This window comes from Toxorhynchites rutilus, chromosome 1 (genome assembly GCF_029784135.1).
Source record: "Toxorhynchites rutilus septentrionalis strain SRP chromosome 1, ASM2978413v1, whole genome shotgun sequence".
NCBI classification, from domain to species: Eukaryota; Metazoa; Arthropoda; class Insecta; order Diptera; family Culicidae; genus Toxorhynchites; species Toxorhynchites rutilus.
This window is the reverse complement of record NC_073744.1, coordinates 201,837,195-201,854,365: the sequence shown is the minus strand read 5'-3', so window position 1 is coordinate 201,854,365 and position 17,171 is coordinate 201,837,195. Positions and strand designations below refer to the sequence as shown.

Below are 17,171 nucleotides of genomic sequence, written 5' to 3'. Positions count from 1 at the left end.
GTCTTATGATCATTTAATGGATTGGATAAATGGATCGAGTGCGATCGCGTATGATCGTGATAGGATGTTGATATGAGCTATGTGGCTTAGCGAAGCAATATTGTAAGATCATAAAAACTATCTTCATTCCATTCAATACCACCCTACCAATTCATCATCGAGCATTTCTTTCAAGGTCTTGCCGTTCTCTTTTCTGTGGCTACAGCATAAACTTTCTCGATGTGGGTTCAATGACGATGATGGTCGTTTTCTCGCGAGATTCGAACCTTGAACGTGATCGTGCAGTCCGCTCGCTCCGTAGAGCGAGATTAACCGCCAAGTTCAAGGAGAGTCCACCGCGGAGCCACTTCCATTCGTTGGGGGGCCTCGAGAAAACTTGAGAAGAGAAAGAGAAAGAGGCTCGAGTGCTTACCTCGCAACGGGAGGAAAAGACTTTCCCACCGAATCTCCGAATCGCGATCGCTCGTGTCTTGTGGGCTGCTAGCTCTGGTTCGTATCAGCCTCTACCGGCGCTATCAGTTTATTCCGAGGTAACATCTCCCCCAAGGTACACGTGCTTCCCGGAGAACACACACTCGGTCCGGTCAAACGGACTCTGTTTCCAAGCGGATCATTTGAAGGAAGAGGCGATCAGAAAAAAAGACGGAGACATACTGTGTGCGCGCGTTTGTGTGCGTGTGCATTTGGAAGTGAGAGTGGAAAGCTGTTTCGTTTGAGCGTGTTATACATTTTTTTCCGTTGACTTCAAGTGTCGCTTCCTCAGCAGTAGCGGTGTGACAAGTTCAAGTTCAAGTCTGAAAAAAAAAACAGTGACCAGTTACATTCCTCGATGGTGTTGACTCACGAAAATTTTACGCTCGTCAAAGTGTTGTACCCCAAACAGAAAGTGTCGCAATTTGAATGTCCAGCCCACGAATAACCGAAGATTGATGGGAATACAAGCACTTGCCCATAAATCAGGAAGGTAACCAATCTCGAAGTAATCTCTTATTTCGGTTCGTCCGGGGCGAAGAGAAGGACCAGCTAACGATCAGCCGTTTTGAGTGCAGTGAAAAATTGTGTGAGAAACACCGTATATTCCCCCTACTTTTTACGCGCCTTTGCTCCATTGCGCGAGGAGTAGTGATATCTCCGCGGAACACAAAAAAAATATCGAAAAAGTACAAGGGAAAACAACAAGCCGAACAACATAAAGGATAATTGGATTCAATAAATCATCATTCAGCGGGTTCCCAGTGGATGCTTTTTCATTGTTTTAATTTTTGGATGGTGAAGCTGTTGTGAGTTGTGTTTTTCGTTGGTTTCGTTGCTGCCCTTTGCTCACAACATTGTGAACACTCGAGTTCGTTGCTTGTTGCAAGTCTCGGGGAGACTTGGGGCATTGCGGATCGCCGCGGTGAAATAGTAGGCTGTGTGACGACGAATACGAACGAAATTGATTCCGTTAAGGAGAGTGACAGGTAATCATAGTAGCAGGGGACTTTGGCTGAGCGCGACTTTGACGCAAACAAATAGCAATTTGTAGGATATTTTCTGCTGGTGAGTAAAAATGAGGTTATTTTTTTAGTTTTGTGTATGATGATTATCATCCTTATTTTAGTGGGAAATCTCGCTAAGTTTTTAACCTGAATTGGAATCAAAAAACAACATATTCTTTCGTATCTCCAAGCCGAGCATTCCGTCGTACTGTAATGCTTTTGAATCCGGACACTTTTTCATTATATTCAATATCATACCGAAACCATAGCATCTTTTGCATGTTGAATTAATGTGACTGATATTTACTATTGTATTAATTTAGTGTAGGGTCGGGCATTGTGCCTAGCTGTTGACAAAAAATGGCAAAAATCGAAACAACAAACCCATGTCCGGAATAAAAAGCACATTCAGAAGATGAGTTCGGACGGCGGATTAAAGTAAACGATGAAATTTCTTATTGAAGAAGTTGCATAAGAGCGTTCGAAATTAAAAGCAAAAGTGTTCGGCATTCAAATCATGAATAAAAAAAAAGAGCTTGGATTTAAAATCACGACACAATGAAGAAATTTACAAATGTCGAACAAATATAACATGATCTTGTGGAATTCTGTTATTCATAACTTACATGAAAGCTTTCCAATTCTATAGGAACGGTTATTCATGCTATGATAAGTCAATATTTTTTAGTAGTTGAAGTTGTCATCGCAAGCGTTCAAGAGTCCGTATTTCGATGCATCACGATATTCATTTGTTGGTTTTGATCTGTGATTTCTAATTGGTGGTCAACAGCCGACCTGGGAACTATAAAACCTGTTCAGGGATGTCTTGCGGACTTTGTCTAGATTATATTTTTTGTCCGTTGAATATAAAAACGGAAGTTTTACGAAGAATACATAAAAAACGGATTCACGATTCTAACCATTCAAGCGCATGTTGTATTGAGCTTTGAAGCCGCCAATAGTAGACCCATTCCAGCGTGACGTAACAACGTTTTGACTCACTTAAAACAAGTTTTTTTTCTCGTTTTCATGTACAAATCACACGATATTCAAAAAGTAAACGATGTCAAAGTGAAATTGAGAAAATTTCCTACTAGAATCATCAGGTGGAGACTATTTTATAGTTGGATTCGCTTGTCGCCAGTCCAATACTTTTGTGACGTGACAAAACCTGACTGTTTGCGGTATCCGATTGTTGAACCTTAATGTTGGATTTTCAGCTCGTTTCAAAACATACAAATGGACTTTGTTCCATGATTTGTCAACAAAAGATTTCTGTATATCCAGTTTAAAAAAAAACTCACAAGAACCTTACAAAAATTTGCATGCATTTTGTGACGTGACAACATGCAATCAACAGAGTGTATTAAATATATTTCACCGTATTGTAGCAAGCTATATACTACTTTTATTTTAGCTACTATCCTGAATATTACTCACTTTCCTTTGAGAAATTCAGGATCACTTTCCCCTTCCCCTTCCAAAGGTCCATTGTATAAAGGAATGTGGTTCTAACCTGACCAGTGGTCCTGAACCTAGGCCTCTTTGTAACTCCGGAACGATGCTTGTGTCAAATGAAAGGTATCATAACGCTGAAGAATTTGATCATATAATGACTTTTTTGCGTTTTGATTGCTTCAAAAACAGAGAAAAATATGTTTGACCTGTATGGAAAATGACTTCATTGTTATTTTAGATTGCGAAAGACTGAAAAACAATGCAAATCTAAATGCCGGGGAAATGTGCTTTCAATGGTGAAATTTTCGTCTCTTTCTTTTCATCTAAAATGCTTTTTCAAAGAGAGGAAATCTTTCTCTCTCTATGAAGTCCAACGAAATTGCCTTCTCGTTTTTCATTTAATGCTGAAAACATGGAAAATTAAACGAGAAGCCAAAAAATCAAAGCTAAATTGACCAACGTTAGTCTGTTTAGCCTAATCTCTCAAATCAGAACCGTTGTTGGCGTGCAAGAATCGTGCAAGGAACAAGACTTTGAAAACGAAACCAAAAATTGTTTTAGTGAGTCAAAATGTTGTCACGTCACGATGGAATGGATCGTATACATTTCGTGTCGTTACAACAACTTCTTGAGACAGTCGATACTTGCCTGTTTGTGAGCCGATCATAACTAAATTTTGGGCTTTGTTGACCCTCATTGTTTGCTAACGAAGTATTAAAATGTTTGAACTTAAGTTCATCTGATAAACAGAAAACATGCTCTATTTTTTATTTGACAACGCTTAATAAACCTGTTTTTCAAAGGTTTGTGTTTCCCCCAAATTACGGAATGGTCTCCCACTGTCTACCCACTGCTCTTCAAGCAAGTATTTCATTGTCCATTCAATGGTATATAGATATTGAAGCTTAGTTAAGCGAGTGCAGAGATATCTCAAGAAACATAAACATAGTGAAAATCGAAAATATTTTAAAATAATTGGGAATTAAACTGGTTTCAAAGAATTTATGCTATAACTAGTGCTTCTTCAGATAACGTTCAAAATTTTCTCCTAAAACTTGATTTGAAATTTGGTTTCTGGGTCCATTACCGAAAGGAATGGGCCTGATGCATTATCTGATGGAATAACCATGCTTTTAAAACAAGAGTGACAAATTTTCCTGTACCATGTTTTGCCTTTCGTCGCCTTTCGTCGTAGGAGCCTTCTGAACCTTGTATGTACGCAGGCCCTCCCGCTGCTTGGTCCGCTGGACGAATGAACTTGACAAATTCAGCTTATTGGCGACATCCCGGACCGAACTTCTCGGATCACGTCTAAACTGCTTAACTACGCGCTTGTGATCTTTTTCACTGACGGAGCATCCATTTTTGCCGTTCTTCACCTTCCGGTCGATGGTTAGGTTCTCGAAGTATCGTTTTGGTACTCTGCTGACCGTGGATTGGACGATTCCCAGCATCTTACCGATGTCCCGATGTGACAACTCCGGATTCTCGAAATGAGTGCGCAGGATTAATTCACGACGCTCTTTTTCGTTCGACGACATTTTTCCAAATTTACGAAAAATTGACAGTGAAGCATGGCCAACGTGATCTATACACTCTTATCTGATTATAAGCGAAAGCTGAAGATATAATTCCTAAAAATTAAATTTCTACAGCGTTTTTTCCGTGATGCAATTTGATGTGACACACCCTTTATTTTGACGTTTGTTTTGCCTCTAGGCATTGCTGCAGAAGTCGACCACAAACGGATTGCAGGATGCAAAAGTCGATCTCGATCAGATTCTACGGATTCTGTTTCGGATGGTATAGATTGTTTTGAATCCGTTCGGGTCCCGGAATATAGGTGATTGTCTATCGTTTCATAGTGTTGGAAAAGCTTCGGGAGCGATCGCATCAACCGAGTCAACATAAAGAGTTTGAAGCAAATCAAACTCAACATATTAATATTGAAAATCATAGTAGGAAGGTGTCATTTTAGTTTTAAGAAAAAAATATGTACTCACTGGAAGTTAATCAGAACCGCAATTAGTTTAGGACCTGTAGCTTGCCCCCATCGTCTGATCCAGTTGCATCACGCTAGCAATAACAGCAAATAACTCGAGGAGTTGTATCCGAGACGCGACCTTTGTTGTTTTGGGCACAGAAAGATTCTGAGATTTTTTCTCAGAGGAGATGCAATATATATAGCGACAGCTAACTTACTATACAAGGGTGGAGTTTACTTCGCAAATATTCTCTTTTCGCTATCCCCCTTCGTTGTTATTATTCTAGCGGCGGCATAAGTTGCCCGTTATTGACAACTCTGTTCGGGAAAGCACACAAATGAACAGAACAAATGTGTGGGGAAATGGGAATGCTTCCATTTTTCATCAATTTAAACCATACACAGACTATGGGATTGTAATGTATAGCATATCAAACAATTCTTAGAAAATTTCCGATTCCATTCGTATGCAAATCGTTAAAATCAGTTCGCAGCAAAAATAGTTTTTAACGTTAACTTAATTTCATAAAAAACGTGACCTATTTTCAGATTTGGCACCCTTAATGTAAGACGTAGTCCTACATCAACAAAAATAAGGAGAAAGAATTGCCGGAGGAAGCGAAAAAATCCACTTGCTTACTGACACAGATTGCACACAACCGCAAACTGTGTGTGGTGGGGCAAAACCGAGAAGCACGTGTGCGTGTAGCGACACAATAAACACGCGTGCGTGCGTACCTTGTATCCCGGCCGAGGGAGGAATCTCTCTTGCATGTTGTCGGCGTAGGTGAAGGTGGGGAGGCTGGTGGGTACCATGTACCTACCGAACCGCCGCACAACCAGATCTGGCCGACTTTGACGGATTGCAGAGTCGTTCACGCATGAGAAATTCTCTATCGATTTTTTTCCTCTCCCCAACGTTGAAGTTCACTTCGATCTCAATCATGGGATGTGTAACCCGATAGTGGCTGATAATCTCTGGACGACAGGTGAATAGGAGTGGTAGAAAGTGTCCGCAAGCAGCGTTACAGGGTGGGATGTGTCAACAAGCGGGGGGTTCTACGATAGCGACCGCGGCTTTCGTTGGTGTGCATCGGAACGGGGAAAAGTTTTTTTCTGTTTTATTGTGTGGACGCCAAACAAAGTGGCCTCAGTGGACAAACGGCTCAAAAACACGACGGTGTGTTGCGAAAAGAAAAGTGCGACAGGTATGCGCGCAACTTTTACGAGGGGTCAGTTTTTATTGCTCTCTGCGTTGTGAACGCGCCCGCGTACATAAATCTGTCAAAACAGGTTCCGTCGGTTGAGTTCGATTGTGCCCCGATGCCGCAGATCGGTCGGGATTCGCAATGTAAACGGTACGTACGAGTGAGCGAGTAAATGACTGGAAACCCGGTTGAAGATACTGTCCATGAGATAGCGTGCATCTGGGGGAAATTCTTGGAATTCCTCAGCGAAACTTGTCAAACTGTTATTCGCTGCGCTCGTCCGATTTCTGCGTCGAGATGATTTTGGCTGGCCCTCGGTCATTGGGATGGCTCTGGGTCTAGTTTGTGTATTTCTACAAGAATGTACCGCGAATTGGTTGGAAGCAAAAGCAACAAACCATAACTATGAAGATTAGTATATCATATAACCAAACTATGAACTATACTTGGTTTCCTTATTTGAATATCCCTTCACAATTAGTTGAAAGTACGCGGCTTAGTAAAATATCAATCATAATATTTATAGATGCATATGACGAATACTTATGCCCATCAGTTAAAACATCTTTATGGAAAAAAAACCAAGAATTATTTTCAAATCACGATGACTTATTTTAACAGTTTTTTTTGTTCATGAAAGTACGAAGGAAATTTCAAAAATCTTACTAATCAGGCTGCTTCAGTAGGAACCTGTTTAATTTGGAAAAAGTGGAACAGAAACGTTTCATATTATAAAACTAAAACCCCTTCAAAAAGAGTACGAAAGAATAAATAAATTCCGAAGGTTTCTTTTCCACTAAGAAATCTTCTACGAACAAACGATTACTTTCCTGATCAAAATAAACTTAACCAAATCACTGTTTGGAAAAAAAAAACACGAAAAAACATCCAAAACCGAATCAACAGATCATCGAATCTCTCAGATCCAGCCGAGGGAACAATAATCACGCCATGCATCATCATACCCCGTATAACGTGAAGGTGAAAAGTTTATGAATTAACGATGATGGGGAGAAAAACAATCCGACCGAAAATTAACCATGAAAACGAGATTGGGGGATTTATCATCATTTGCTGGTAATTGAACCCCTTCTCCTTTCGCCTTTCGTAGTTTGGGCAATTGCACAAGCACTTTCGAATTAGGGAATTTGAGTTGTTTGGATCAGGAATCATGAACTACTTGCTTTTTTTTTGCTGGAACCAATCGATGCATAGGAAATAATAGTGACAATTGGAGAGGATTTGTTTTTGTTTTTTTTTTTGGAAAAATGATTAGCTGTATCGCATGTTGTCTTTTGGCGTAGGTCGCCGTGGATGTAGTTTTAATTATGATGATTGAAGGTAAATACAAGCTGAATTGACAATTGTCTTCATAATTCGTAAAACATAAAACATAAGCTACCTTTGTCACGATCTATTCAATGGATTAGAGGGATATTCTGGTCTAGAACCCCAAACAGTTTTACTATCCATTTTTCATATAACTTTTATTTACATTTTAAATACACAAAAAAAAAGGGAAAAAAATCAAAAGTTTATTTTTTCATCCCATCTGTTTATTTTTGTTATTAGGCTCATCTAGCATTTCAGCTGTAACAGAGCCGAATTTATCGTGTACATTTTTCTCATTTTGTATATTACACAGTAGCCATGTAGGCGTTAGAGTATTCCTGTCTCATCGATACACATTTTTATCTAAAAAAAAGATTAGAGGAACAGAGTGCGAAGTCGGACATTTTTAGTGATTTTTGACATGCTGTAAAATCAAAAAATCAACGCATATCGATGGGAGGCGCATAATTTTGAAGCTGCAACTTTCAGGTATGAGAATATTTTACGTACATATTTTTATCTTGGTGTGTGTAGGTGTAGTGGGCAACAATATCGGGAATCGATTTTTCTTTCTTTTTTCAAGAATATTCTGGACCAACACAATTTTCTGCCAAACAACTCAACAGAAAATCCAATTAACCTCATTAATGAATCTTTTTTTTTGGTTGGAGAAAACGGCTGAATGTATCAATATGAAACGTTCACAGATGTTTAGAGAATAAACTGGGCTGAAAATTTGCCTGCAAACATTAGAACTTACTTCGATATTTGCAGAACTACAGTGGATTTTGTAAAGCACTATGAACATCCTGTTTTTGACCCTTTTTTGAAATCGATGCAAAAAGTTTAAACAATCTTTTTTTTGTCAAAGTAACAAAATATCCTTGTGAAAAATTTATTGGAGTTTTCAAAACTGCCTTCCGATTTGTGGTGCGATGGTTGTTTATTGAATTATTTATCATCAAAGACGAATCGGTAATTTTTCATTTAAACTTAAATATCTCTGTGTGGGAAGGTCCTACAGGATCGTTCTTGGAACCAAAAAAAAGTTGATTAATTAGCTTAATTGGATTTGCTGTTGAGTTGGTTGGGAAAAAATTGTGTTGGTCCAGAATATTCTTGAAAAAAGAAAGAAAAATCGATTTTTCATTTCTTCCCGATATTGTTGCCCACTACACCTACACATACCAAGATAAAAATATGTACGTAAAATATTCTAATACCTGAAAGTTGTAGCTTCAAAATTATGCACCTCCCATCGATATGCGTTGATTTTTCACGAAGATACAGCATGTCAAAAATCACTTAAAATTTCCGACTTCGCATTCTGTTCCTCTAATTTTTTTTGTAGAGTGTATTACACATTAGCTGTTTAGACGTAAGAGAATTCCTATTCCATCGATACACAACACTTACGTATTCCTCGGCGTAAGAATATTCCTATTGTTCGAATGTTCACAGTTGGACACAGCGGGAATGTTGATATGAGGCTTCCAGTATATCGTAATTTGAGCGGTAAGGGGCTGGGATTACCGTCACAAGATGATTGTTGCGTGGACATAGCAGCTAGAATAACACACAAAGATGGTCAGTTGAGGGGCCCTGAGTTATAAGCTCATGATTTTTTTTTATTTTATTGTCGTCAATCTAAATTGTAGACCGATACATTCTTAATACTACTTAAAACTACTTACTTAAAACTAAAAATCTAAAGAGAGCTGGCTGGATAATTTATTCGTTTAATTTAAAAGACGATTTTAACAAGTTACATAATCAATTTTTTTTATTTATTTATTTCGTCAAACCAGCGTAGACTAAATATGCTGCCCAAATATTACAGTGAAATTTAACGATATCTTATGCTATTCAGATAGTCTTTGAGCATTGATCTTGACATGGTTACATCAATTGTTTCACTGTGTTCGTTACAGAGGCTCATCATACGATTAATAGGACTATATTTGGCATAATTCGTTCTTCGATAATCTATGTAAAAAATGTTAGGGTTTCTCAGGTTCCTAATCGGTGCGTAAAAATTCAGGTTTCCTAATATTTCTTCTGAGTCCACTCGTTGTGATATGATATCAATAATAAATAGAATCATGGCAGAGTTCCGACGGCTTTTAATATTGATTAGCATACAGCGTGCTTCATATGGAGGTAGATGATATGAAGACCAGCCTAGTTTACGAAGTGCAAATAACAAAAATTATTTTTGTACAGATTCAATTCTGTCTTCGTGTGAAGTTATGTGGGGGGACCATACAATACTACAGTATTCGAGAATTGATCTGACGTATGTAATATACAATGTTTTTATTGTGTACGGATCGTGGAAATGGTAACTAAAGCGTTTAATGAAGCTCAACATATTATTTGCTCTATGGATGATTGTATTATAATGATCCACGAAGGTTAGTTTCGAATCTAAGATCACACCTCAATCTCTTACTCGTTGACATCTACTGATGGGTTGATTACCCAGTATAACACCATTGTTCAATGGTGTTCTTCTTGTAAAAGTAATCAAAGTGCATTTCCTAACATTGAGCTGTAATAAACTCTTAGTGCACCAATTATAAACTATGTCAACTTCATTTTTGAATGTTTGAGAGTCTTCTTCATTCTTTATTTCCATATACAGTTTCATATCATCTGCGTAGATAAGTGCCTTAACACTGTTAAGAAAAACGCAAACGTCATTAACAAATAAAATGAACAAAAGTGGCCCCAAATGAGAGCCTTGAGGAACTCCGGATGTAACAAATATTGGTTTTGAAATTTCCCCATTAAATCTTACCATTTTGGTGCGGTCAGTCAAATATGATTCTAATTGTTCGCTTAGTAGCGGTCACGCAACCAATTAGGCTACGAAGACCCCCTTATGTTCATTGAATTCATTGAGTTATGATGTTTTGAAGTGTGAAGGGACAAAAAAGGTGCGTTGTGGTTGGCATGATTCAAACAGTTGTTGTGTGCTGATCCAAAAAAAAGTTAATTAGTAAAGATAGCCCGGGTCACAGAAAATTAAAAAAACATCGTTTTGCAAAACAATGTTCATTTGAAAAAAAATCCGCTTTTTAACTTTACGATTAAAAAGTGTCTGTGTATCATATATAGTGTATCACTCGACGGAAAATTTTGAGGAACAGAGTGCGAAGGTTGCCAACTATAATTTTGGAGAATCAGTAAAAATGAAAATAGAAATCAGGAAGAAATTAGGATACCTCATATTGGATTTTTTATCTGCAGACAAACCTTTATCCAATTTAATATGCACAGTTTTGTTCCACAATCTTTTGTCATCTTTACGAAGCATAAAAATTCTACTTTCTCAGAACAAATTTGATTTCTTGTCAAAAACTGTTCAAGGTATTTTTTCAAGCTCTCCATAGATGTTTTTGACGTAGGACTACATCTTACATTATGGGAGCCAAATCAAAAAACAGGTAACGTTTTTATGAAATAAAGTTAACGTTAATAACTATTTTTGCTGCGAACGGATTTTAACGATTTGCATACCAATCGAATCGGAAATTTTCTAAGATTTGTTAACATTACAATCCCACAGTCTGTATATGTTTTAAATTGATGAAAATTGGAAGCATTCCCATTTCCCCATACATTTGTTCTGTGCATTTGTGTGCTTTCCCGAACGGGCAACTTATGCAGCCGCTAGAATAGAAACAACGAAGGGGGATAGCGAAAAGAGAATATTTTCTAAGTGAACTCCACCCTTGCATAGTAAGTAAGCTGTCGCGTAGCGTATAAGTGTTGCATTTACTCTGAGGGAAATTTTCAGAAGCTTTCTGTGCCCTAACAACAAAGGTCGCTTATTCTGCTCGTTTTGTGTTTTATGTTTCTCCTCGACCTGTGAACGCTAACGAATATTTCACTCGAAGTGCATCTGGCATTGCAATTAACACAACCATCCGAGTCATGGCAAAGCAGGTGAAAAAAGAAAAGAGTGCATATGATTATAGGTCGCTTCTAGCCATCAGTGCTTGGCTTTGTGTGTGTTGCTTGTTTCCGTTGCGCGAGACTTAGAACTTTTTCATTTGTACATGTACATGTGAATAGCACACCTTCGATACTTTTAGTTGCCATTCGTATTTGCTCTCGTGCGTATCGGCTCTGTCCTGATGCAACAATGCTTTGTTGACGGTTTTGACCGAGAATCGAGAAACGATTTTTATAAACGGTCATTCTCGCGATATTTATTTTTTATCGCTGCAACTGTGTGCATCTGTTAGACGCGTGTTTGATGCTTGTTGAATGGCGATGTACGGAAGATGCCTTTCGTTAAATGCTCAGTGCGGCGGTGACCGTGGTGGCCGCTTTCCCAGGCCTTTCTGTATTTTTTCCCGGACCCTACCTATTGCGTGGGGAGGGGCCTTGCCACTGCCTGAGGTCTTTTTTCCCCGCTGCCCCCTGCCGTTGAGTAGCGTTTTTCAGGAGGGAATCCCCTTGTTCGTTGGTAAGGGAATTTTTTTCTTCACCTTGAGAACGGCTAGATTAGGACGCCCAGTGGGGGTAGATAGTGACAACGTTTCCGAAATTTCTCATTAGTGACTTACTTTTAACAAACTTATATTGTTGTGATTTATTTCAAGTGAACTTCCAGCAACTGATTTTTCTGCAAGTGACTTTTCCTCAAGTGACTATTATAAATATATTGACCTCAAGTGATTTCCTCTAAAGTGTTTCACGGTGTTTGGAATTTTAGCTGCGCTCGAATTGTTCCCCGTCGTTTTGTCCCCTGCCGTTATTGTCCCCCGCTGCCTATTGTTCATAGAGCCTTTTACGGGTAGTGGCACCAATGATTTTATTTTTTTCTTCTTTAACAATAAATTATCACTTCTAGCCTTATGTTGTAACTAGTTCTGATTTCTAGCAACATGCCTGATTTTTTTGAGCGCATGGAATAAAAAACTATTCATTTTGGAGCAATTTTCGTGTTAACAACTCCCAATTTAGAGTATCAAGAGCAAATTTCCCGAAAAGTCATCGAAAAACAGTTAATTTGTTTAAGTTATGAATACATATGAACTGTTTAGGACCTGATCATAAGTTTTATTTGTTTTGTTTTGTTTTTACTTTTCGTTATAATAATGATGATAGTGGTGATTGAGAGACATCCAAATACTCTGTAGAACCATTTTCTATGTTCGAATTGTTGTAGTATAACGTGACCAACTCGAAGTCGATTACTCAACGTTTCCCAGTTTGAAGTAGTGCAGTTTCGTTTGCCTAACGTTTGCCATACCAAACGTAAATGGACTGTCATCAAATTTACTTGAAATGAAGAACATAATCTATTACAATGTACGAATTGATTTGTCCAACTTCTTTATTTACAAAGCAAATACATATGTTGAATTCAATTGAATTCTAAAATTGTTCCGTTCAATCAATCATTTAATCAATACAAACAAAGGATAACTAACCTAACGGCAGTCCCACGTCAACCTTGCGGTTATATCATAGATACTGAAATTCTTTTTTGCATGTTCTCGGAAATGCACTCTGCGCTGCAGTAAACCTTTTGACCAAAACCCATCCGAGGATCCCAGAACTTTTTTGGACTGCCCTGTTGATCTTTCATTTCTACGTTTTTTACGTTTATTTTTTATTCCATGAATGATTAACTTCAGCATTCAGCATTGGATTTTCAACATAAGAGTGCAGATTTTTTTCAAGTCTCCTGCGTTCCAGTTTCGATAATTTTCCAAAGCGTGTTTCAATCCCAATTGAATTTTTACCATTGCATAAACAATCCCTGAGCAGGCGAGAAAAGTAAACATCGCCAAGAAGCTTTGTCCCTTGATGCCTGAAGATTAAAGGCACTATTGGGAAATCTTTGTGTTCAACAATTAAATTGATGAGTTTTAAGTATTGTAAGTTACATTATTTATGAGCAATATGTGATACCAGCAATACACTTTAATCTGTATATATATAAAACTGGATTTCTGTCTGTCTGTCTGTCTTATTCTTATAGACTCGGAAATTACTGAACCGATCGACATGAAAATTGGTATGTAGCGGTTTTTGGGGCCGGGGAAGGTTTTCATGATAGTTTGAGACCCCTCCCCCCTCTCTAAGAGGGGCTGTCATACAAATGAAACACAAATTTCTGCATTACTCGAGAATTAATCAAGCAAACGAAACCAAATTTGGCATGTGGAGGTTTTAGGGTGCAATAAATGATTCTATGGTGGTTAGATACTCCTCCCCACTCTCTGAGGGGGGGCTGCCATATAAATGAAACACAAATTTCTGCATTACTCGAGAATTAATCAAGCAAATGAAACGAAATTTGGCATGTGAAGGTTTTAAGATGCAATAAATGTTTCTATGGTGGTTAGACACTCCTCCCCCTCTCTTAGGGTGGGCTGTCATACAAATGAAAAACAAATTTCTGCATAACTCGAAAACTAATCAAGCAAATGGAGGCAAATTTTGCATGTGAATATTTTAGGGGGCACGAAACGTGTCTATGGTGAATAGACACTCCTCCCCCCTCTTTGAGGGGAGAAGAAGGGAAGGGGTCTGTCTTTATTCTATCATTTTTTCTGTATCAAACATTTATTCCATGTACCGGAAAAATATGTTATTTGCAAGTGGTTGTAAAAATTTGAACTAGAATTGTGTTTGAAAATAATCTGATATTATAATGATGAGTTTTGGTAGAAGTGCTAGGATTTTTTTTAGTAAAAGGAAAATTTAACGGGGTCGATTAGAAGATCAATCAATGAACAGTTCTGCGATTGGACTCATGAACTTGCGCTTAGTAAGAAAACGTGAATGTTTTATAACAAAAAACAAATTTTGGGCGAGACGAAGTTTACCAGGTCAGCTAGTCTAGAATAAATTATTCCTTTAAGTTGAGTGATCCTGTGACCGAATGGTTAGCGTTACACCTAACATGCCGGGGGTTCGGGTTCGATTCTTAATCTGGCCAGGGAAATTTTACGTGAAAGAAATTTCCTCCGTCTTGCACTGTGGTTATGCGTATTCTAGAGCTTGTCACTCAGAATGCATTCAAGGCGTGTTATTTGGCATAGAAATCTCAATCTCGCGTTAGTGCCGTTTAAGAAGAAGATGAAGAAGTTGAGATGATTTTTTTAATTTAAATATTTGACGTGTGGTGTTGACGTAGGATTACGTCTTTCGGGAACATATTGGGGTACAAATTGAAAATCGAAAATCAAGCACATCGTGAAAATTGTCCAATTTCAAACGCTTATGGCTCAGTAATTTCATGATGGATTGATGAAATGTTTGCGTCAATCGATTTCGGTACTCCATAACAATGTTTTATATTGAAGAAAATAATATTTGTCATGAAACTAACTATCGAACAATTGAAAAATCTCAACCCCTATCCTAACGGAAATACCCACTTCTGATTGGTCGAAACTGACGACACACGCGGCGGGTCCCTAACAGAGACATCAAAACCAAGCTGCCCGGGGAAAATCGGCATTGCAAATATATGCAAATCGGGGGAATTTTTATACTGCAAGTAAGGTGAGTGATACGATTTATTCTAGCAAGTAAAATTCATGTTTGGAACTTTAATGTTGTTTGCTTCGTGAAATTTGTATATGGTAGCAGTTTTGTTAAAAATGACTTGACATATGAACGATTTATTTCAATTTTGCTAAATAAAAACCAATGTGAGTTCCCGCTCGAAAACGGGTCGTTTGGTTTAAGCTGTCTGTTTTGTTGTCCCTGTTTGTTGTGTTCATTTTCACCCAAGGAAAGTTAATACGGCGAGAAAAAAAAAAAAAAAGTGAAGAAATATTGAAATTCGCATTGGGTTGGATAAACACTCAGAAAGTAAAAATTATAAAAGAAAATTAATTATTACTGATGAGAAAAATTGATATTTGTGTTAGGTATTGGTAATTATCTTATATTACATTGGTGAGTTTTTTTTTCTCTATTTCATCCATACATAACACAGGAGGCATCTCGTCTAGGATCAAAGAGCGCGGTTTTCATCATATCTCGTTCCACTTCGGTATTTTTTATCTGATACGAATCATCCAACGACTGTTTACCATCCTTTTGTCATCATCACACGGTAAACACTGGTGGAATGAACAAACAATACACAACAACCAAACAAAACGGACCTTTTCAGGGCCACCAAATCAATATCAAAGAGTTTAACGATGTAATTCTTTAAATGTAATATCCAAAATCAACAGATAGCCTAACGGAATCCTACGTCAACTATGCGGTAGTGTCTCGGACACAACCCTCCTGTGCCTTTTTAAACAGAGATTCTAAGTACATGATTTGTAGTTCTAAATCAACATTGCTATTATAAGGGTAGCACTGCATGGGGATGGACTATTTTTGGTTAAAATATTCGGCATGACGAGCTTTTCGAATAATTAAAGCAAAGTGATGAAGAAAAGTTTTAGCGGCTGCCAGATGCGTAACATTTTATTACTGCAGTGATATTATCACCATGATTGGAAACATCGTATCTGTGTAGCAGCTTAATGGATAATCAAAAATATTCTATAGCTGAGTTCATTTTCCTTTTTATCATCCTTAATTAGTCTTATGATTCATTATATCCAACACATTTTTAGAAATTTTATTAAACAGTGTATGATTGATGACGTATAGCGTATGGAAATGTAACTTGTAAGTTCATAGATTATTTAATTCAAAAAATCATTAAATCATAAATTCATAAATTCAAATTCGTAAATTCCAATGTTTAAATGGAGTATATCGACTGTTCGAATTGTTTTAGAGGAGTTCCCCCGGTTACCTTCTCAGGTTTTCTGAAGAAAACTTTACGATTTGAGTTCGATAAAAATGCGCTCGATAAATAAAGGGTGTGTCACATCAAATTTTTTTTTTTTATCCCATTTATTTATTTAAGGCTCATTAGCATTTTAGCTGTAACAGAGCCGAATTTTAATCGTGTACATGTCACATGGTTATCATATCTATAATTAGCACATTACACAGTTGCCATTCGCCAGTATTCCTTCTATACCATTACATATGGTACATTCACACAGTAGCCATTTAGGCGTAAGGGTATTCTTTCTGTTCTTCCATTATCCAGTTGGACCACCGGACAGCGGAGACAGTTGTTTGATCATTGTTGAGTTATTTATAGAACAGTAGCCCGATGTGTCTGGCAGAGCAGAGCAGTTGTATGGATGAATCGATCTTATTTCGACCGTGGATCGATCTCCATCGCTGATGATTGTTGCGTGGACGTAGCTATTCTGTAACAACACAAAGATGATCAATGAGGGCCCTGAGTTTTGAACTCACGATCGATCGCTTACTAAGCGAACGCGCAACCAATGTGGCTACGGAGACCCCCCACATCAAATTGCATCACGGAAAAAACGCTGTAGAAATTCGCCCAGTAGACCGATCCTTTTGAAAATTTTAGACAGTAAAATAGAAACTATTAAACAACTTTTGGCATTTTCTTTTTATTCATACTTCGAGCCCAAGCCCGTATGCTCGCACCTTCCTCTTTACCCCGTCCATAAGGTTCTGTACAACGTCAGGTTGTAGTTTTTTTTTTGAACAGAAATCCATTTTCTCTTGAAGTCCGCCTCTGATTTGACAACTTTTGGGTTCTTCCGGAGGGCCTGCTTCATAATCGCCCAATAATTCTCTATTGGGCGAAGCTCTGGCGCGTTGGGCGGGTTCATTTCC

General features: G+C 37.9%; 1 protein-coding gene across 1 annotated transcript in view; it reads left to right on the top strand.

Moving 5' to 3' along the window:
* The first annotated feature begins 414 nt into the window (after positions 1 to 414).
* The window catches only part of LOC129762068 (uncharacterized), a 67,663-nt gene continuing 50,906 nt past the window's right edge, over positions 415 to 17,171 (top strand). The window contains exon 1 of the mRNA XM_055760052.1: positions 415 to 1,539. The gene's annotated coding sequence lies outside the window, so the exon portion shown is untranslated. The remainder of the gene's footprint in view (positions 1,540 to 17,171) is intronic.